The 22,135-nt window shown below is 45.6% G+C and overlaps 1 long non-coding RNA gene across 2 annotated transcripts; it reads right to left on the reverse strand.

Annotated features, from left to right (window-relative positions):
* Positions 1–3,483: 3,483 nt before the first annotated feature.
* On the reverse strand, positions 3,484–21,580 carry LOC102549462 (uncharacterized). Of its 2 annotated transcripts, XR_015645368.1 has the most exons (4): positions 21,396–21,580; positions 18,132–18,339; positions 14,037–14,317; positions 4,910–8,289 (listed from the first exon to the last, which is right to left on the reverse strand). It is a non-coding gene; the product is annotated as an uncharacterized LOC102549462 (long non-coding RNA). The 2 variants fall into 2 exon arrangements; XR_015645378.1 differs by lacking the exon at positions 18,132–18,339 and having other exon boundaries at positions 3,484–8,289.
* Positions 21,581–22,135: the final 555 nt, after the last annotated feature.

The following is a 22,135-nucleotide window of genomic DNA, read 5'->3' on the forward strand; positions in this document are numbered from 1 at the left end:
TCAGGGTATATCTGTGACCTCTCTGTCAAAGCTCATAACTGGCAGTTCCTCAGTAGCATTTACTAATTTCCCAACACGTTACTGAAGTTTCCAGACAGACTCTGTTGGATTCATCAGTTAGTCCAGAAACAAAGACCCCTATGCTCTGGGTGTGAGCAAGGCAGCCCTGAGAAAAGCTGTAAGTCAACACAGATTTGTAAGTGGGACTGTAGAATCCGTTTCCTGTTGTCACATTTAAAAAGGAACTCATTTAAAGTTCAGTTTATTATGGATTGAGAAGAGCTGGCAGAGCATTCAGGACAAATATTTTTGGGCTCAGAACATGTGTGAGGTCATTGTGCCCTCGCACGATTCCTCTGTGGAGATGGGGCCTGGTAACAGGATCCGGGAAGCTGGAGTCTGCTCCAGGAAGCGCCTCTGACTTGACTCATTCTTAATCCATTATCCAGGACATCTCTCCTTGGTTCTGCATTGCTCCTTCCTCTGGAAGATGTGGCTACACACTCTCGCTCTGACCTTCAAGCATCCTTCAGTCTCCAGTAGCCTCATGGCAACTTTCTGGAAGCCAGTGGAGGCAGTAAGGCCAGCCAACCAGGGCGTGAAGGAGCTAGAGGGGTCACTCTCTTGGCAGCTTGGCTTAGGATAGCTGCAGAGCTGGAAGGGGGGTGGGGGCGTTCACCGGCTCTGCCTTGACGGTTTGTATTGGGATGAGAAACTCTGAAACGCTTCCTGAATTTAGTTCTGGGGGATATGCCAAGTGAGTAATTGCATGATTTTTTAACAGCTAAGGACAGATGCATTTGAAAAGCTTTTATATTCTGCAAGAGTAATAATTTGTTTTGACTTTAAAAAAATTAGACATGGAGGGGAGAGGAGCTAGGGGAGTGAGGTAGCGAGCCACATAGGTCCTCTCTAGATGTGCCATCAGTGACAGAAATCTAGCACATGTGCTCATATTCCTGGGGCTGTCCAAATGGAGCATGGCCAGATTTCGTTTGACAAAGTCCTGTTTGCTAGGGATGACGTTTTGTGCCCATGACAGTAGTGAGGGGCCCCTCTGGAAACATCACACCGGGTCTGACATGGTAGAAACATGCACCTTCATTCCACGGTACACAATTAAAGACTCTGACAATGACTGGCCTCTGTGACATAAACCAAGTTTCCCAGTAAAAACAAAAGATGTCTGTGGAAGATTTCAGAATTCATCGTCATTTCAAGGAAGGAAGGAGGTCAGCAAATGCCTGTTCCATTAAAGTGAGCAATCTTATAATTCTTAAAAAAAAAAAAAAGAAAGAAAGAAAGAAAAAAGAAAAAAGAGGGAAATTGCTCATGGTTTCCAGATTGTCCTTCTGTTTAATCTGTTTATCTGAAGGAGAGATAAATACTATCTGTTCCCTATCTTGTCTGATAAGGAGTAGTGATTGAGCACAATCAGGGACTGAATTGTTCCTAAGGGTTATGGAGGGAGGGTCCATCTCAGTCTAGTCAATGCTCTGAACAACTACTGTAGAGTGAACACTGGAGCGTAGAGGTCAAAACAACACCTCCCCAGTTAAGTCTGACCAGCCTGTGAAGACATCCAGAAATCCCTGTCCTGCTCAGTTGGTCCTCTGAGGCAGGACCAAAACAGGGAGTGCTCCAGACCCCCTTCCTTTCCCGGAGCCTGTCACAGCTTGACAATGTACTAAGATGCAGGTCCTTTTTGGTGAAGAAGTATAGAGGTTCCCTTGCATGAGGATAACCTGACACTGGGACTGAGGGAGGGACAGTGCCAGCAGTCTATGAAGTCACTCTTGTCTTGTCTTGAAGCTTAGATGTTTAATGACAATGGCTGACTGTTGCTGATAGCTCACCATGTGTATGCACAGAAAACCCTTGCTACACATAACCACACGACAGTGGCCAAGCTGGTATGGTACACATCTGCCAGGATGCATGGGGACTCAGAGCCAGACTGACTGCATCCAAAGCCCAGTTCTATCACCTCATGTGCCATTAGTAACCTTAACCTCTTGCAGGCGTCACTCAAAAATGGAGACGTGAGACAGTTCTTATGAAGTTGGTAAGATGTAATTCAACAATAACTGAAAATTGTCAATTTACTGCCTGATATTAAGTATTAATTACACACACAAATGCACGCACGCACGCACGCACGCACGCACGCACGCACGCACGCACGCACGCACGCAGATAAGCATGAGTGTGGAGGTCCAAGTCTCATGTTGGGTGTCTTTCTCAATAGCCCTCTGTCTCATATTTTAAGACAGGATCTCCTTGAACTTGAAACTGAGATTGGCTAGTCTTGTTGGCCAGCAATCTCGGGGGCCCCCACCAGTCTCTGCTTCCCCAGTGCAGGGTTAAAGAAATCATGAACTCTTCGAGCTTTTATGTGGGTACTGGAATCCATATTCTCATACCCTTATGCTATGGGGCAAACTTGTGCCACTCTGTTCCTGTGCCAGCCTAGCCTAGACTGTGGGTGTGATGGGAGTAGGAGGAGCTTAGATAAGCTGAGCTGATCTAAATGTGCAGCTGCAGGAACTGACCCAGGCAGACATAGTTCTAAGCTCACGTTGTGCTCATTCATCTGTAACACTGTAGCTGTGGGGGATACCACCCCAGCATTGTAACACTGTAGCTGCAGAGATTACCCAGGCCCTGAGAAATTCCCTTTGTCTGAGAGCAGGTAGGTGTTTGTTGCTACAGATTGATTCACTTTTCCTGGGGCTAGAGTTACTTACAGTTTTAGGGGAGAGGTAGGCCTGGGAGCTGTTTCTGCAGACACCCGTCCATTTCTACAGGCAGTGTACCCTTTGCTTCCGTGGTGTATGTGTGATTTATGAGTCTGCAGTGCAATCAGCACTTGCTGGTTGACAAGACACAGTTCCATATCCTCCCAGATGCCACCATATCCTTAGGAACCAGGAGACCATGGCAGCATTTTGACTTTGCATGATGTACAAAGCAGGCAGGAAATATCAGTTTCCGTAGATGTGAATAGCCCTACTTCTGTGTAAAAGAGGCATCACGCATTGAAAGAATTTGTGTCTTTGTTTCTTCTGAGTGTGATGCTAGGAAACTGTGCCTTGCGCATGCTCAGCCTGTGTTCTGCTTCTGAGCCAGACCTTTTCCCAAGAGTACATTGTTAAAACCTCACTAGTGTAAGTTATGTGGGAATGATATTCTCCTGTGTGCATCTATGATTGTCCCTTAAAAGGGCATTTGCTATACCTCAGGGCATAGATACATCTAAGAAATCATACAAGTCACCGAGGTTGCTTTCCAGAGGGTTTCTATTGACTGGGTCAGCATGCAAGCAGCTGTCTTCCCCCACCCTGAACGCACTAAAAATATTTGTGTTCAGTGTCGGATACCTCTCTCTTTTTTTCTCTCTTTCTAAATTCCTAGAATTTGTTTAGCTTTTATTATTTTTATATTTTACTATAGTATAATAATACAAATACTAATAATATTTTATACTTTAGTATTTATTACTAATAATTTTTATTTCTTACATTACTAGGAACGGATACAAGCTCCACATCTGCAAGAACTCTACCACTGAGCTATATTCTGCAACACTTTATTAATTTTATTTTATGCGTATGCGTATGGGTGTCTTGTCTGAATATGTCTGTGCACCACATTTGGGCAGTGCCTATAGATGCCAGAAAAGAGAGTCAGCTTCCCCTAGAACTAGAATTACAGATGGTTGTGAACTGCTGTGTGAATGCTGGGAATCGAACCTGGGTTCTTAACCACTAAGCCATTGCCCCAGCCCCAATAAACCCTTTTCATTTATTGTGTTTTGACTTACACATATTAGTTATCACAATTATGGTTTCATTATGACATTTCCACACATGTGTTTAATGTTTTTCACATATACCTGGCTTGACTCCTCTCACATCTGCTGACCCCTTTTCCTAGCTCACGAATCTCCTTTATTGTTGTGTTTAACCCATCACCCAGGAGCCTGCTAGAAACCAACTCACAGTGGGTACAAAACCAAACAAAACCAGAATCATCAATTTAAAAAATGAGGTAGAATCTTACTGAGTATCCCAGACTGGTCTTGAGGTCACACTGTCATCTAGGCAGGCTTTGAACTTACAATCTTCCAGACTTCGCTTCCTGAGTATTCCGGGGGGACAAACTGGTGCCACGAGGCCCTCTAGGGCATTGGGAGAGATTTTCCTTAAAATTTGAACCCCACTGAGACAGGAAAATGAAAAGAAAGGTTTCAAAGTCACAGTCCCCAAAGATGGCTGTGGCCACGTTCTGATGTCGACTTCTCTGAGCCTTCACTCCCCCTGTAGAGTCCTGCACATATCTGTGCACATGTTAACATCTATGACACACTGGGATCATCTGCTCCTACTGTCCTGATGTTCATCTCCTCGTGCCGCTGCTTCTTTATGCTATGCGAAGTGATTTGTTTTACACTTCCATGGACAGAACGAGATAACACTCATTTCCATTATTTCTATGCACATCTGTGCAGGACAAACTTCTAATGGTTCCATCTATTAAATAAGCATTGTGATCATTATTAGGCAGGAATCTCTGAAAGAGCAGAACCAATAGGATGTATATAATAGAGTATGTGTCATGGAATATGCTTTTCTGTAAGTTTACCATTTAAAGCTTTTATATATTTGAATTAAGAGATAATTACAACACTTTCCCCTGTCTCATTTCTCCCCAGTCCTTCCCAAGAACTCTTCCCCCTCTCCAACTCCTTTCACCTCAAATTGATAACTCCCTTTTTTTATACAAACATACATATATATATATATGTGTGTGTGTATGTGTGTATGTGTATATGTGCATACGTACATGTACACATACACGCACACATACACATGCACAAATATACATGCATCCTGCTGTGTCTATTTTTGTAGTTATTCATGTATGGTTTCAGGGCTGACCACTTTATATTAAGCAATGAATTAGGGGTCCTGACCCTGGAAATGGATACACAGAATATATTGTTTGTGTATTTTTAAAGGGGATTTATTTGATTGGCATATGAATGTGACTGAAAGCCAGGTAATCCAACAGTGACCTTCCACGTGCTGGAGAGAGAATCTAGCCACTATTTGCCCATCAGCTGGAATCCTCAGAACAAGGAGAGTCAATGAAGCAGTGTCATCCCAAACTGAAGACCCAGCGGCTTTCTCGTGAGTGGCTGGTGTGAGTCTCTCTGGAAGGGCTGGAGAAGGCCAAGTCTCAGGGCCATGGTGTACTCGCTGGGGAGGGATGAAGCTCATAGCACGCTGACTGACTTTCCCTTCCCCTTTCTGTCTGGATCCCACATTCAGGGCTGGTTTTCCCCTCTTGGTTGCTCTCCTGATGTCTCTCTTGAGTAGTGTCCTTACAAACACACCACCAGCGTGCTTGGCTGATGCCCTGGGCATCTCAGTCTAGATCACCATCACCATCACCGTCATCATTACCATCACCACAATTTCCAAATCGCGCTGAAAGGATCTGCGTTTCACTAGTTTTGTAGCCCAAAGTGCCCATTTCACTGCATTTGCATGTTGGGTATTATGGAAATTTTTATTCCCCTCCCCTCTGTTGGTGAAAAATATTCTTACTTTAATTTTCTTTCTTGCTTTCTTTTGAATGCCGAACTTCTTTTCTTCTTTCCTGTCAGAGCAGACTGTGGGTTAGAGCTGAGGATGCGTGGCTACAACTCTGTCTAAAACCAGGCCAAACTCCCTCTTCCCAGCTCGACATTCATCAGGACCTCTGTGGAAACAGTCCTCGGGCCCTTATTTTTCTCCTCCTGACAAATCCACAGGGCTCTGCCTGTCTCCATTGTGTGTGCAGACTGTCACATTTCCAGCTTGCTGATGAATTGTGCTGCTGGTACCTGACATCTCAGCGCTGCTGTGGCTGGTGACATCACTGCAGGGTGTCTGCACTCCCTCTGAAGTGACAGGCTTGCCTGCCCAGTCTCTTCTCCCAGCTTGAAGGGCTCAGAGGGATGGCCTGTGGGCAGAAAGTGTCAGGCCCTCTCCAGGAGGGGGTGAGGGCTACTGTGCACCAGGACTCCTAGGGTGAAGACCTGTTTGATAAGCAGCTGACATTGTGCAATGTCCCCTCCGAATCTTCTTCTTCAGAATGACATTGCCAATGCCCCTCTTAGGCTTTTGACTTAATGGCCTGCACTTTGGTGTCTGAGTCCTTGGAGCAGCTGATCCTGTACAGAGGCCACAGAGAAGGCAGTGTAGAATAGATTGGAAATAGGATGTGCTTCTCCCCACCCCTGACTAATTCCCTCTGTTCTACTAAAAAAAATTATATCTGCCAGTACGGTGCCAGCGATAAATCCGTTTCCTCCGACTCTCTTGTGTGTGAAGGGTTCCTACAGAATCCATTCTGTGTACGTACGTGGTGGGCTTGGTTTGTGTGCTTCTCTGTGCCTCATGGTGCTCTCTTGCAGTTTCTGCCCTAAGGAGCAGAGAGAGCCAGTGCTTAGTGGTCTGGTGGTTGAGCCCACCCCTTGCTGTGGAGGGAGTGACAGACAGCGGAACCTCAGGAGGACATCGTGGTAGGGACTGGCAGGGGGCCTCTGTTGCCCGTGACTGACAGGGTAGGGCCTGTCAGAGCCCTCAGCAGCATGAACCGCATACAGGTTTTGCTTTATTAGATTTCTGCCTCTTGAAAATACCAATTTCACTCCGTTTATTCTTGCCTGGTTTAGGAAGCCCACCGAACTGAAGTTACGGGGAATATTAAGGTGCATCCAAGGGAGAGCAAAAAAATGGTTTAGTAGGTAAAGACACTTCCTGAGATGTCTAAGGACCTAGGTTTGATTCCTGGGATGGGCAACAGTGTAAGGAGAAAATTGATTCCTGCAAGTTGTCCCCTGAGCGCCACACAGGCCTTTCTTCTCCAATAAAGAAATAAATGTAATTTTAAAAAGATGTAAAGATGCAGTCTTTATAGGAAAACTACTCATGGTAGTGCCTGCCCATGTGGTGGTGAGCACTGGGTTCAGGGCAGAGTGTGTACACCCTGTTCTGCACTGCTAACTTGGTGTTGGGATTGGGACAGGACTCGGCTGTTCCACTCCTTCAGGAGATGGGCTATGGTAGCACTCACATACTGAAGTGAGTATCCTTCTCACTTACCTCCAGGTAAGTTCTGGGTGCTGGCAGCGTGCACCTACTATAAGCTCAGCTTACCCATTTTGCTAGACGTTAACATTTGAGATTCACCAGAGGGAAGGAACAACCTGTCCAAAATGGCAAAGTAATCAGTGACGGATGTGAAGCTCCATTCCATGTTGGCCTATGAGGAATCCATGCAGACTCGTGATCAAAAGAGACATCCAAGTCACGATGTTGAGGGATGACTTTGGCCCTTTGTAGCTGTCGTTGTGGGAGATGAACCATGTTTTCTGGGCTGCTGGGAGGCAAATGAAGGCAACAGGAGCTTTCACATGTTCAAGGCAGCTGCGATGGTTTGTCTCCTTGCTGATACACCGCTCACAAGTGTGTGGCTCCGCGATCTCTTCCCGTCACTATACATGTGGGCAAGAGGGGCTTGGTAGGGCGTGGGCATTGAGTTCATTGATGTACTAGTGTGTCTGTATGGAGCAGGCTGACAGAAGGTGTGCCTTGAGGCCAGGGAAGACCAGGCTAACGTGGGGAGCTTTGGTTCCCAAGGCTGGGAAGTCACGTCCATCTTCAACCTCAGGAGTAGAAGAAGAAGCTGAACAGGGCAAAGAACTGGGAGCAGCTGACCACTGGAAGCTGGTTTCTCATCAACCTACATCCGTATTTTTCCACTTTGTTCTGTTAATTGTTGGACATGCACAACCTTACAAACTGCAAAATGATTTTAGGTTAACATGGACTCAGAAAAACATTCCAGATGCCTTTTGGAGAATTAAAATGACTTATATTTGCAGAAAACACATTGACATAAATTTGTTCAATCAAAGGACTTTCCCCCTTAGAGGTAGTTAAGATTAACCACACCAAGAAAATGGCAGTGTTCCTGAGGCAAATGTAAATGGAAACATTCTAATCCAGAAGGCAAACTGACACTAACTGATGCCTGCCATGTTCCAAACCCACACAGCTCACAGAAAAGTAGATGCCATTGTCTTGACTTGATAGATGAGGAAACGAAGGATTGGCCAGGAAGAACCAGAAGTGAAGAGGCTGGGATGGGGCTGGACAGAGGTGCTTAGCTGAGCCAAAGCCACAACATGGAAGGAAGTATCCTGAGCAATGTTTCTCAACCTGTGAGTCTCGACCCCTGTGGGATAAAACATCATTTCCATGAGCATCCCCAAAGACCACCAGGAAACACAGATATGTACATTATGATTCACAACAGTGTTTCGTGTAGCCTTAACTACACCATGTAAGCTCCTGGAACAGGCAGTTCTACCAGCCCTCACCTAGCTTCCCTCAAATCCACAGATAAAAGACCCACATACAGTTGTTCCTTTTCAACTTGCCTTTGGACACACTTGCTGGGCGCCACTCTCTCCCATCTGGAAAAGTGTGCCCTTAACAATATTCTTAGCTCCACACCTCCTACCAGCCCTAAACTTTAGTTGCTAAGATACATCTAGTCCCTTCTTAACATCCCTGACTACCTGCCTAGAGGAGCGGCTACAGGCCCTTGCTCCTCCGGAGACCTCACATGGCTGCTTGGTTCTCCTCTTTCCAAAGCATGGGGAACCTCGTCCCCCCCTCCACTTCCTTGCCTCAGTTTCCTTTTCCTCCAAGACCCAGAAGTCCCTCCTATTCCTTCCACCCAACAATTGGCCCATAGCTTCTTTATTGACAGATCAAGAACCAATTGGGGAACAGTACCTTAGCATCAGAACTGCCTCTACATTACAATAGCAAAGTCACAGTTATGAAGTAGCAGTGAAAATAATTTTATGACTGAGGGCCAGCACAACATGAGGAACGGCATTAAAGGATCGCAACATTAGGAAGGTTGAGAACTGCTGTTCTAGAAGTGATAGGAGAGGTTGACAGAGATGCCTGCCTTTTCTATACGTCGTGTAACATTTCTCTGTTTATTTTGTTAAAGAATATTTTGTGTGTGGGAGGGGGAGGGGGTGAGGTTCCAGCCCTGTATATAGTGATATTTGGAGGCTTTTGTAGGTAACTAGGCTTAGATGGGGTCCTGAGGACAGAGCCTCTTCACTGGGATGGGGAAGAGGAAGAGACAAAAATGTTTCCTCTCCACTTCTCTTCACCATGTGAAGATGGAGTTCCAAAGCTGCTGGTTAGGACCAGCTTTGGAAGGAGTGGGTAGGCCAATGTCATCACGGAAAAGCCATTTTGTGCTGTATGTGCAGTCTAGTCTATAGAACTCTGTTATAGAATGTTGAAGTGTGGGCTGGAAGGAGGCCTCTTAGGAAAGCGCTTGTCAAGTGAGCCCAAGGACACACACACACACACACACACACACACACACACACACACACACACACGAGCAAAGATGAGCTGGCAAGGCAAATTCAAACATGTCTTCTTAAGGCCAGTCCTAGCCTTGTTGCTTGTCAGGGTCCCGGGGAGGTGCAGGCCGGTGCGGGACCTCTCCACCTGCTCACTTGTAATGAGACTTGCATCTGGCTTCTTTTCATGATGTTGCCTTTATTCACACTGTATTGATTCCTCTGCGTTTCAGTCTCATGGGGCTCGTTAGTTTCCAGGTTCTTTCAGACACCTTATTTTCTCTTTGCATGCTACTAATACTTCTCCCTGGGGGAGGGGGTATTGACCGTTCTGGACAAGCTGACAGGAAAGGGTAGGAACCAGGGCTGGGGAGATGGCTCCTTTGGTAAAGTGTTTGCTGCACAATCAAGGGGATCTAAGTTGAATGCCCAGAACTGGTGTCAAAAAACAGTGTGGTGGCACATGCTTGACCACCAAGCACCAGGAGGCAGAGACAGACTAGAGGTTGGGCCATTGTAGCTGAATCAACAGGCTACATCTGTGAGGGATTTGATTAAAATATGCTGTATTTTCCTCTTAATATTATCCATGAAAATAATTAAAGGAACTTGCACCAAGTGATCCTATCTTATCCTATGCATGAAGGGTCATGAGGTGGAACATTTCACCGGCCCTCAACATCCTAGAATGCTGGCCTACAGACTTTCAGTAAGAGTCGTATGCTGAAAATGTTCATGTGAGAAGCTTGCTTGGCAATCTCCCCCCTCACTTGGTGACGTAACCACTGTGTGTTAGGAGCTGAATTAGCGTTGCTGAGATAGATGGTAAACCAGACTGCAGAGTGTATTTGGGAGTAGGTAAGTTGGCACCAGTGCTGTGAAAGACAGGGCTTCACAAGTTCATTAGAGTGGAGCCAAGTGGCTCAATTGCTACAGATTTGGGGGACAGATAATTCTTTGACGAGGTTCTACTGCCACTGAGTGATATGTAGCCATATGCCTGTCCTCTACACATTGACAGTGCATGACATCATCTCTGATATGATGTCTTCTCCAAGATGACATCATTTCTGTTATGACATCATCTCTGATATGACCGATGAGAATATGTCTAACGTCTTATGTGTCACCAGATCATGACGAGAGCCATTGAGAAGCAGAAAGAAGAGGTAGAGCTTTGGGGATTTCAGTCCCATAGTGGAACATGGCTGGGGGCTGTGAGACAGGAGCCAAGGAGTAGATACACGAACGTGGAGTTTGAGATGGGGTCACAGACATCCACGCAGAAAAAGAGTCTATTAGAAGCTAACTATGATGGCATTTATTGAGTAGTACCTTCTGTGAAAGCTCCTATAATTTTGTAATTACTCATCTTTTCAGATACAAACATTGAGGCTTGGAAGCACTTGGCGGCCTAAGCTTTGAATCTGGGACACGGGAGCTTGGGTCTCAGCACACAGTCACCACTTCACAGGTGGACCTGATCCGTTGCCACTATGCTTCCCATCGCCCTTGTTTTGTGTAAACCCCCAAAATCTAGAGTTAAGACTAACGTGTTGTCTTGTCCCTCAGGGGACAGAGATGGGGCAAAGCTCGTGGCAATGATTTTCCCAATTTATTTGTAGGATTTTCCTGGTACCCATGAGGCTTTGCTGCTGTCGTTTGTCTTGGTTTTTGTTTTTGCTTTCTTGTTATTTTTTGTTTGTTTTGGTGTTGAACTCCCCGGTTACAAACTCATATTCAGACAGGCAGACAAGTCTTCATGGTGACTGCCCATCACTCTCTTCTCAGGCTCTCACCAGCCTCCAGCAAGTCAGTGGGGCCACTCTGATTTGGTGATCCTGAGCACCTCTGGGCTTCCCCGGCTCTTCGCTTTCATCTGAAGGGCTTGTCGTTTGGCAGCTGCCGGACTCCCTCACCCCCACAGCTAATATGAACACAGCGCCTCTCAGTATAATCATCTCTTCCTGCCATTGCCTCGGCCTTTGGACTGACTGACAGCTCTCATTTCATTCGCCTGCTTGTTTCCCTTCCAGAATCTAAGCACAAAGGTGAAAAGCTGGATCTGATATTCTCTCTGCGTGTCATAGTTCGGTTCTGCAAATGGTACTGGCCTGTTTTTCAATGATGGTTGGGGCTTTTAAGGAGGGGAGACTAACCAGAGGAAGCTAGGTCATGGTGCACTACCCTGGACACGCCATCCCTTCCCTTTTCTTTTCACCTCTAGGCTGCTATCAAGGGCAGACTTTTTCTCTGTAACATGTTCCTATCATGGTGTTCATCCTTACTGTGCCCAATTAACCCCATTAGCCAGAGGAACAAGATTATACAGTCACAAACTTAACCTCAAGAACTACAAGCCCACATAAACCTTTCTTCTTTTTAAGTTGATTAGTTCGGGCCTTTTGTTTCAGTTATAAAATGCTGACTAATGCACAGTTGCAGGCTCAGAGACCTTAGAAGTGTACAGGATGCGTACTGTTCTATTTACAGTGGTTCTGCGTCAGTGAGTTAACTTCCTTATTGGACAAGTTGGTTCACTGAACTGAAATAGGAGGAGAAGAAAGAAGAGGAGGAAGAGGAGGAAGGGAAGAAGGATGAGGAGGAGGAAGGGGAGGAGGAAGAGCAGGAGGAGGATATAATAAATGGATGCCCAAAACTGACACCACTGTGACAACCAGTCAACCTCTTAAGTGCCCTGCTTGAGACACTGCCTTGCTCTCACCCACTGTTTCAGCCAACATGATCCTGGGAAGAACTGCAGTGCAGTGGTATGGCCTGGCTCTTTTTGAGTAGAGTGGTCATGGTCTACTAGATCCTATGAGACAGAGCTGTCCCGGCCAGAAAAGAATAATCACATTTGGGAGGGAAAAAGAAGTAATTACTGTGCATTGCTTAATATACCTAATAAGTGTTTAATAAAGGATGTAAAATTCCCAGCTTTTCACCTTTGTAAATGTCACTCAATCTATAACCTAATTACTTCAATTTTCCATTTAGAAAATTAATTCATTTTGAAGGCATGAAAAATCAGGGAGAAATTTTCCTCCCTGGCCAAAGGCTTAGAAACCCAGATGAGTTCAAAGACCTCCGGTTCTCCGAGGTCAAGAGCAGAGTTTACAAGTCAGCTAAATGGACTTCCATTTCCACCCCCAGCTTCTTGAGATTGGCCTGAAGAAAATCAATTAGAGCAGACACTGGATTCTCTGTTTTCACCACCCTCCCGCTCTGTCTGCTCATGCCTTCTTGCAATGGACCTGCTCGATGCTGGGAGCTCTCAGCAGCAGCATTGAACTTGACAGTGTTTGAGGAAGGAAAGGAGAATCTAAATGAATTGTGTCAGGGACCCGCAGCATGCTGTGTGGTTGTCTGGGCATCCCTGTATATTCTTTCTTGTTTGACTCTCATCCCTTTGTTGAGGGAAGAGAGGAACGGATGGATAGCAGTTGCGTTGATATTGTCTAACAGTTAATAAAGACTTAATACGCTCCAAATGTGGTGTGAAATGTTTTGCATAAATTATTTCATTTAATTCCTGGGAGTCTGTGAGGTAAGTATGGTAATTATATCATTAACCCTCTCTTCTAGGTAAAAAAAAAAATGACTGTTTAGCCTAGGAGGGAAATGGCCTGTGTGTAAACCCTGCAGCTTGAGGACAATGTGGGATTAAAAATGGTTTGTTACTCGTTTAAATAGATCAGATTGGAGAATTTCCCGAAACTCCCTTAAGAGCTTATGGATCACAAATACTCCATCTCGATGAAGCTCATCTTCTTTGTGCTACCGAGGGATGCTTCATTTAGTGCCATGATAATTCGAGGACGCAAAATTATGATTGACTAAAAGGCATCCACCATGTGCAATGTCCACACCCATGTAAACAGGGCTGAGGTTGTGTAGCCGGGTCTTTCACGTCAGATCCTTCACTAGCAGATTTGGCCTCACTCAAATTTTCTACTAAACACAGTTCTGTCCTTCACAGGGAAGCTCTCGAACATTAAAGGTGTCACAGTGACCTCTGCGGTCCACACCTAGAGCCAGGAACTGTAGGGAATGTTTGCAAACCGAGCTTCCTGAGGTGCAGAGGCCCCCGACTTGCACTGAGGAGATGGAAGGCTGGGAAGCAGAAAGAGGACTCAGCCCAGCAGGGTCCAAACACCCGGGAAAGAAGGCCTTGCCCCTTGAGACACACCTGCATCGAACCCATAGATCTGTCGTGTCCAGAACATGCCTTTAAGGTGTGACATTAGAGCCTCTTGAAACAGATTTACAGGGAGAAACCACATCACTGTGGGCTGATGTGGCTTTATCAGACCTTGGCAGGCTCCTTGGGGAACCCAACACACCAACTACTAATTACAAGTTTTCTTTGCATGAAGCACTTTAATACATCCTTGGCCTTTTGTTCTCTTCCACCGAGTGAGAACGATTACTGTGAATAACACTTGCTTTTCTCTTCTCTCTCTCTCTCTCTCTCTCTCTCTCTCTCTCTCTCTCCCTCCCTCCCTCCCTCCCTCCCTCCTCCCCTCCCTCTCCCTCCCAACAGTCGATGTATAGTTGGACCTCTGCCTTGACATTAGCTTACCTTTGCTACTGCTCTGTGCTTAGGGAAGTCCCTCTCTTGATCATAGTAGGTCCTCAATCCAAGGCTATCTTGGAAGGAATGACAGGGATGTATGACCATGTCTGCATGTTCCCAGCTAAGAGAGAAAGTGATGCCTTTCTCTACACAGACAGTAGGTAGGGTGGTGCTTGAACTGAGGAATGGAGGTCACAACTGTCGCATGCAGACATCTCAGGCAGCAGGCTGCAGCTGACCTGAAAGCACTTGGTGGGACTTGACTGTAGAATGTGATGTTCAGAACTCTAGGGTGAAACAGATGGAAATAGGAAGGGTTTCCTCTCAACCTTGAGATAACAACTTTAAATATACATAGATACTAGTAGAGTATTACATAAATAAATAAATAAATAAATAAATAAATAAATAAATAAATAATAAATATACTTTCCTTAAAAATAGAATTCTGAGGGGACATATAATCCCATCCTACATATTTCTTTACTGTTATGAGAAGACACCATGGCCAAGGCAGCTTATAAAAGACAGCAATTTGAGGATCACTTACAGTTTCAGAGGATGATGCCATGACCATCATGGTGGGAATAATAGTGAATGAATGGCAGGCATACTGCTGGAGAAGTAGCTGATGAGAACTTTATATCTTGATTCACACACACACACACACACACACACACACACACACAGAGGGGGGGGGGGGTTGGGTCTGGTCTGGGCCTGGTGTGAGCTTTTGAAATCTCAAAGCCCAGCCCCAAGGCCACACCTCCATCAGCAAGGCCACACCTCCTAATTCTTCCCAACTCACTGGTGGACTAAGCATTCAAATATATGAGCCTATGGGGGCCATTCTCATTCAAACAAACATGGTTTCTGAAACCTAGAAATTGTGGGTGGGAGAAAAGTGGGATTTCCTCTTTGATTGTACTGACCTGAGAAGACCTTGCATGAGGCTAGACCCTGAAGGTTGGGGATGAGGTCTGGGGGAACTGAGATTGCCAACAGCCAGTGCTGTCTTTGCTTTTGTTTGGGTTTCTAGAGCTGTTCTGGTGATGTTCTCTAGCAGCACATAAATGAGAGAATGCAGAAAGCAGTCTGGAAACATGGCAGATGGCCTTGTCAAGTTAGAAAAGTGTTATTTCCGGAGATGAAGCTTTATCTCAATATGTATCAGTTACACTATGGGTCAGATGTATGTTCAACCATTATAAATTGTAGCATTTCAACTCACCAAAAATAATTGTAACATTTTTGTTTATTAGGGTTGTAGGTCTTCCAGGAGTGGTGTCTTCCCCGGAGGGTGGTTCATGGTAATGCCAAGAAATTGGTTTTGTGTTTTGCATTGAGAAACTGGGTGAACTCCTAGGTGGATGTATGCCTTTAGAGTAACAGTTTTTGAAAATGGGACCTTTTTTTCCTGTTTCTAGGTTGCATTTTAGTTATCTATACTTTAAAAAACATTTTATGGTGAGATCTCTTTTGCTTAAAAAATACCCAGCACGTGTGTTTGTGTGTGTTCATGTGCATATAGGAAGGCATATGTCACAGTGCTGACATGGAGGTGGACCCCACGGTTGTTGGCCTCTGACTTCCTCCTCATCTGAGACAAGGTCTCTTGTTTGGGCTGCGGCCCCAGGTCTAGCTGTCCAGTGACCTTCTGAGGGTTGGGCCATCTCCACCTCCCATCTGTGGGAGCAAGTAGTGGAGATTTTGTTGCACATGAACACATCCTGGCTTATGTGGGTCCTGGGGGAGTCCAAATTCAAGTCCTCATGCTTGGATATCATGTGCTTATCAACTGAGCTGTCTCCCAGCCTTGGGGACTTAGCTTTTTTTAAAGAATAATATAAATGATGAAATATGCGATATGGATTTTAATCCATTCCTAAACTTACGGCACATTGTGATGTGTAAGTGTTTACCACAAAGGGGAGGAGACCTGAGGCCCTTGGTAAGGGAGAGTGGCTCTGAGACTGTGACAGAGACTGTCCACACACAACATTTAGAGAGTGCTTGAGATGAATCAGGACTATGGAGACTTGCAGCAGTCTGATGGCTCAGGTCTCTGATTTCCAGGGTTGGAGATTTCTCACTTTTATGTGATTAACTCCATGCATAGGAAACGGTTCACAGGCACATGGTGTCTGATCTTGCAATGTGACTATTCATATTGATTGATTTAAAAGTAATAGATTTTACTAATGATATTTAGTAATAATGTATATTTATTAGTTTCTATTGTTAACTGAACACATCTGAGAAGAGGAACCTGTGGCCACGTCTGTGGGGGATTGTCCTGACTGATTAATCTAGAAAGGCCAGACCCAGTGGGCGGAACCATCTCTAAGCGGGTGGGCCTGGGCTGTGTAAGCGAGGTAGGGGAGGTAGCTAAGCTAGAGAGCCAGCCAGTAGGAGAGCAAGCAAGTGGCACTCCTGCACTCTTCCAGGTTGTGATTTTGCTTGTGTTCCTACCCTTACTTCCCTCAGTGAAAGGCTGTGATCCGAAGTGACTTGGAAAGTGTAAGTCAAATAGCCCCCTCCTCTCCTTAGTTTTGGTCATGTGTTTATCACGGCAACGGAAAACAAACCAGGGCACAGAGTAATGATAGAGTATCCAAGGTATCCAAGGAACAAAGGGTGCAGCTGCAGAATATGGAACAGGGAGGGATGATCCGGGGTAGCTGATGTGTTTCTTTATGAGAGAGGTTCCCGAGTTCCCTGTGTGTGTGGTGTGGACAAGAAGAGTCTTGAAAGCATCAGGAAAGGACCTCACTGGTGGCAGCACCCCAAGGGGGAGCCACCTGTGGGGAGGCTGAGGCACCTCTATGGAGCTTCTAGAAGAGGATGACTAAGGCAGAGAAACACTGCTTCCCAGGTGAAAAAAGTCAGCCTCGCTTTGGGCTGAGGTCGAGGAATTTACCAGGAAATAGGTCTTCCAGCTGACAGAGGGCTGAGTCTTACTGGGCTTTTTAATGAGTTACATTATATTTGTGTATAAAATGGATTTCTCAGATCTAACTCAGGGGGTCAGGCTTGGCAGCAAGTGAATTACCCCCAAGCCAGTTCACCAACCCTATTGACAATAACCAAATCCTAAAATTCCATTGGTTCAAGACCATTGAATTAACAATACAGCCAGTGCACTCAGCAGATGGTCTTCTATGTGGGGACTAGGGAATCTAAATATATTCTCTTCTTGACTCCACTGCCTTCTGTGTGTAGCTCTTGAACACCATCCTTTATTAAGAAATAGTGGACATTCAGAGAGCATAGAGGGGCTGGACCTAGGCCCTCTGAACAGAGGTAGTAGACGTGCATTGCAACTTGGTGTTTACGTGGGTCCCCCAAGAGCAGGAGTGGGGCTATCCCTGACTCTTTTGCCTGACTGTGGATCCTGTTTCCCTAACTGGGCTTCCTTGTCTGACCTTAGGGGGAGAGGATGCGCCTAGTCCTTTGGTGACTTGATGTGACAGGGTGGGGTGGCAACCCAGAAGGGCCTCCCGGTTATCAGAAGAGAAAGGAGATGATGAGAGGGGCTGTGTAAGTGAGGGACTGGGAGGAGAAAGTGGACTACAATCAGGATATAAGGTGAATAAATAAACAAATTAGTGGGAAAAATGGTGGAATACTCTTGTGCTGGAGGAGTAGGGAAATGAGGCCAGGTATTCACTTTCCAGTATCATGGGAAGGAAGAACACATCTTTGTTGGGCACTGGGTGTTTCTCCCATTGCAGATTTTCTTAGGCTTTGTTGTCCTTAAAGGGCCAGGATATTCTGACACTATGGACTTAATGGCTTGTTTTTCCCTTGCAGGATCTTGAAGAATATCCATTCTAATTAATTAATTAATCATCAGCTAATTAATTGTCAATTAACCAATTATTTAATTAACTAATTAATTAACTGTGTGTGTGTCTGTGTGTGTCTGTGTGTGTCTGTGTGTGTGTGTGTGTGTGTGTGTGTGTGTGTGTGTATGTGTGTGTGTGTACAAGGCATGCTTGTAGAGATCAAATGGCAGGTTGTGGGCGTAAGGTGTCTCCTTCTACCCTGTAACTCCCACGATTGGAACTCATGTTGCCCCTCTGGAAGGCAAGTACTTACCCGCTGTGCTGCCTTTGCTGGCCTGTGACTAACCTTCTTGGAGAACTGGCTGTGTCCCCTCTGAATGGTCCAAGTGTGGGGCTCAACCCTTCCCAGCCTCCACTGGCCCGCCACGCACAGCAGCTCTTGGAGCTCTGCTGAGGCACTGGGAAAGTGTGCTTCTTCACTTTGTAGGTAGCATTCATATTACAAATGCCACTGAGGATGCCTGTGACATGTAGTGATGTGGTATCATTAGAGAGAGACTGCTCTCAGGCAACTTTAAACATCAAATTGGGTTAGAGGTATTCACCGGGAATGCTGCATGCTGGGAAATCCCATAGCCTCATCTAGAAAAATCTCGAATATTGCATGGTGGCGACAGTTGCTGTGGCTTTTCAATAACTTAGAGATGTGCTCACCAGGGTCTTGATTTCGCCTGTAAAATTTAGAACTCTGAACGAGGGCGGCTGGTTCTGGTTAATAGCACACCATGACTCCGTAAGCACCTTTAGTTCTTCAGCAGTTGTGTTGGCGAGAACTAAAAATCCCCTTTTTCTGGCCCCAGGGGACAAACTGCTTCCATGCCCTCTGCAGCTGCCGTTTAGAAGCTGTCTCTGTTCTTCGTTCACAGATGTTTCTTGCATCTGTGAGGCCAGCCTCAGCAGGCACACCTCCCACGACTGGTTCTACCAATGCTCTAACCCACTCTCTCCTCCCCGTCTTCTGTTTTGAGGGCTCCGTGTTCACATTAATGTTCCAGAATCACTAAGATTAATTTTTCTATGTCTAAACTAACTGATTACCAAACTTAGATTTTCTGTGCCCTTCACGTCACCATGTCAGGAAGCCTTTCAAACACTCATGGAATTTGGATGCTTGATGTGGAGCTCTTTTGGGGGGGGGGATTGAATAATTTTGCTGCGAGTCATTGTTATTAAAATTTTAAAGCCCTTTGTATCCAGATTTATATTTTCCATATTTTACTTTTCCTTTTAGAGAGATTTCTTAATATAGAAATCTTTTGAAGCAGATTTTCTGATGCCTAATCCCGCTTTTACTCCAGAGTAACTATTTTAGGCATACTGGACCGGAATAGAGATGATGTTGTATATTTACCAGTAGCTATTAAAAGACAATAATAATGCACATTATCATTTATCTTTCTCCTCCACAGAGGCCCCAACATCACTAGAAAATATGCCATGGTAGACAGCCAAGACAAACCCTCACTGAACGTGCAAGCAGGGAGGTAGCTATTACCACAGATCAAACCCGAAAAGATTCTTCATTAACGCTCTGCTGTATGAAGAATATGCCTAAGGAAAAGAACAGCATTGTCACAGAGCTTGCTGTGTGGAAGTACACAGTGTCCTCTTGGCACCTGAATTCACATCACACTTGATAGCTTCAGATGATTTAAGGGATATTCTGAGGGAGCCTTCCCAAGCTCACTGGTAGAACGGGTCCTGGAGAGGTCATGGGTCATGAGGTTGTCTGTGTTGGCCTGGTTCACCCTCTTTCTCTCTGCAGTCTTTCACGTCTCCCAAAAGGGACTCTTGTCAAGCTCCGTGCCGGTGAATAGGAGGAAGGACAGTCTCCCAGCACTGAACGTCTCAGGTCATGGTCCAGCTTGACTCCTGATCCCTGCATCCTTCCCCTGCATAGCATCTTCTTCACGCAGGTGCCAGCTGATGGACCCCAGGGAGTTCATTTAGCCTGGCCTAGCTGGGAGGCCTGAAGGACAAGGACTTGGAGAAATAAGGAGAAATTCCATTTAGCCAGCAGCACAATGTGTGTCCAGGCACAATGGCCTTTTTCCACAGGCAGATTCTGTTGGCCTGTGGCTTTGCCGTGTGAGAGGAGAAAGGCCGGCAAAAGCTGCAGAAAGAGAAAGGCGGGCCGGCGGTAGCAATCAATGATCTCTTTTGTGCTGCCTGACATTTGAGGGGCTTGTTATCGGGATTGCTGGCTGCTTTATCTAAATGTATCTCCTTGACTGCCAGGCAAGGCTGATAGGTAGGATGTGTGATGGCCCTGGGAGATATGGTTCCAGCTGCTGTCACATGAGAGAGACAGCCTGTCTCACCCCCACCCCCACCTTGTTTCAGGGCCTGACAGGGACAGAGTGGCTGGGAAGGTATGTGGCTCCGTCCTCTCTCAGATGTGGTTTTCTTGTTCTTGTGGGCTGAGGGAAACTGTCAAATAGAAAACCCAGTGCTATGCCAGCCCCCACTGACCCCCAAAATAACAAGGTCCAAGTCAGAGGCAACGCAGGTCTACCAAGGAGCAAGTAGGAAGGGGGCAGAGAGCTTAAGGTATTTACATTGAGGCCATCCCAGTGTCTGCTGGCTCCCACACCATTCAGAGCTTCTCTCTACTACACAGACCCTAGCTAGATCCTTCTGGAAAAGCTGAAGCCAATTGATTTGGTGGAGCCTCTGAGTTTTTTCCAAGTCTGACCTCTCTTTAAGCAGAACATGCAAGCCCAGCTACCCAGTGCAGTGGTTCTCATCCTGTGGGTCATGACCCCCTTGGAGGTCACATATCAGATATCCTGCATATCAGGTATCTACATTACCATTGATAACAACAGTAGTATTGCAGTTCTGAAGTAGCAACAAAAATAATTTTATGGTTGGGGTCCCCACAACATGAAGAACTGTATTAAATGGTCAAAGCCTTAGGAAGGTTGAGAACCAGTGACCTAGCATGGTACCTAACAGCCCACAGATGCGCAACACTTTGTCCTCCACCAAATACACTCAGTCTCGTAATTAAATCTGTCATAGGACTGAGGAAGGGTCTGAGGGATAGCTGGTCCACCATGGGGTAGACAGATCACCCACAGCTCGTTGTCAAGGTGACTCAAAAACCACCAAACCCCCAAAACAATAACTTTAATGAGGATATTGAGAAATTGGATCCTTTGCACAGTGTTGGTGGAATGTGAAATATACGGTAGTCACTGTGGGAAAACTGAGGAGTTCCGCACTGTTGAAAATAGATTCACTGGGCTGGGGAAAATGCTGTTGCAAGGCTAGTATAAGGACCTGAATTCAATCTCAGAACCCACATAAACACCAAACACCAAACACCAAACACCAAACCAAACCAAACCAAACCAAACCAAACCAAACCAAACCAAACCATGAAGTCATGCACTAATAAATCTGGTGCTGAGAAGGCTCCCTGTGACTCCCAGTCCAGTCAGTCACACCCACTCAGCAGCCCCACCCACTCGGCAAGAACCTGGTGGTTAAGGTATCTGAGTCTCTTTCTTACCTACTTATCTGATGAAAAAGATCTTATAGGAGGCTCCCAGTTTGAGGAGCTGTGGTCCATCACAGTGTAGAGTCATGATGGTAGGGGCTCCAAGTGTCTGGTCACACCACATCCACAGTCAGAAAACTGAAGACGAGACTGAGGTATCAAACCTCATGTCTGTCCTCAGTGACCTACCCTTGGACGAAGACTCTGCCTCCTAAAGGCTCCAACAACATTCCAAACTAGGAGTGACCAAATGTGCTAGCCTGTGGAGGACACTTCACAGTGTAACCACAACGGGCTGAATATTCCTTATCCAAGATCCTTAAGAGCAGAATGTTTTAGATTTTTTTAACATTATTTTTGGATGTGGAAATGTTTGGACATTTATTATGTAGTTTCTTGGGGAAGGAACCCAAGTCTAAACATGGAAGTCGTTTTTGTTTTTTATCTTCTGTTTTGTATCATGTGTATAAGTATCTTATCTCTGTGGCCTGAAAGAATTTTTCATATTTTCAATAATTTGGGACAAGAGACAGGATTTCATGATACAGAATTTTTTTTTTCACTTCTGCTTTCTAGTTTGGAGCATTCTGGAATTTTTGGATTCCAGATGTTCATCCTGCACTAGGATTCTTTAAGGCAGATGCTTGAGTCTCTGCTCACCAACTGGCTACATTAGAGGCCTTCCCTCTTCATGACATGAATGAACTGTGTCTGGGCCTAACCAAGTACACTCCCCCTTCTCTAGACCCAGC

The sequence above is a fragment of the Rattus norvegicus genome, chromosome 1, assembly GCF_021556685.1.
Source record: "Rattus norvegicus strain SHRSP/BbbUtx chromosome 1, alternate assembly SHRSP_T2T, whole genome shotgun sequence".
NCBI lineage: Eukaryota > Metazoa > Chordata > Mammalia > Rodentia > Muridae > Rattus > Rattus norvegicus.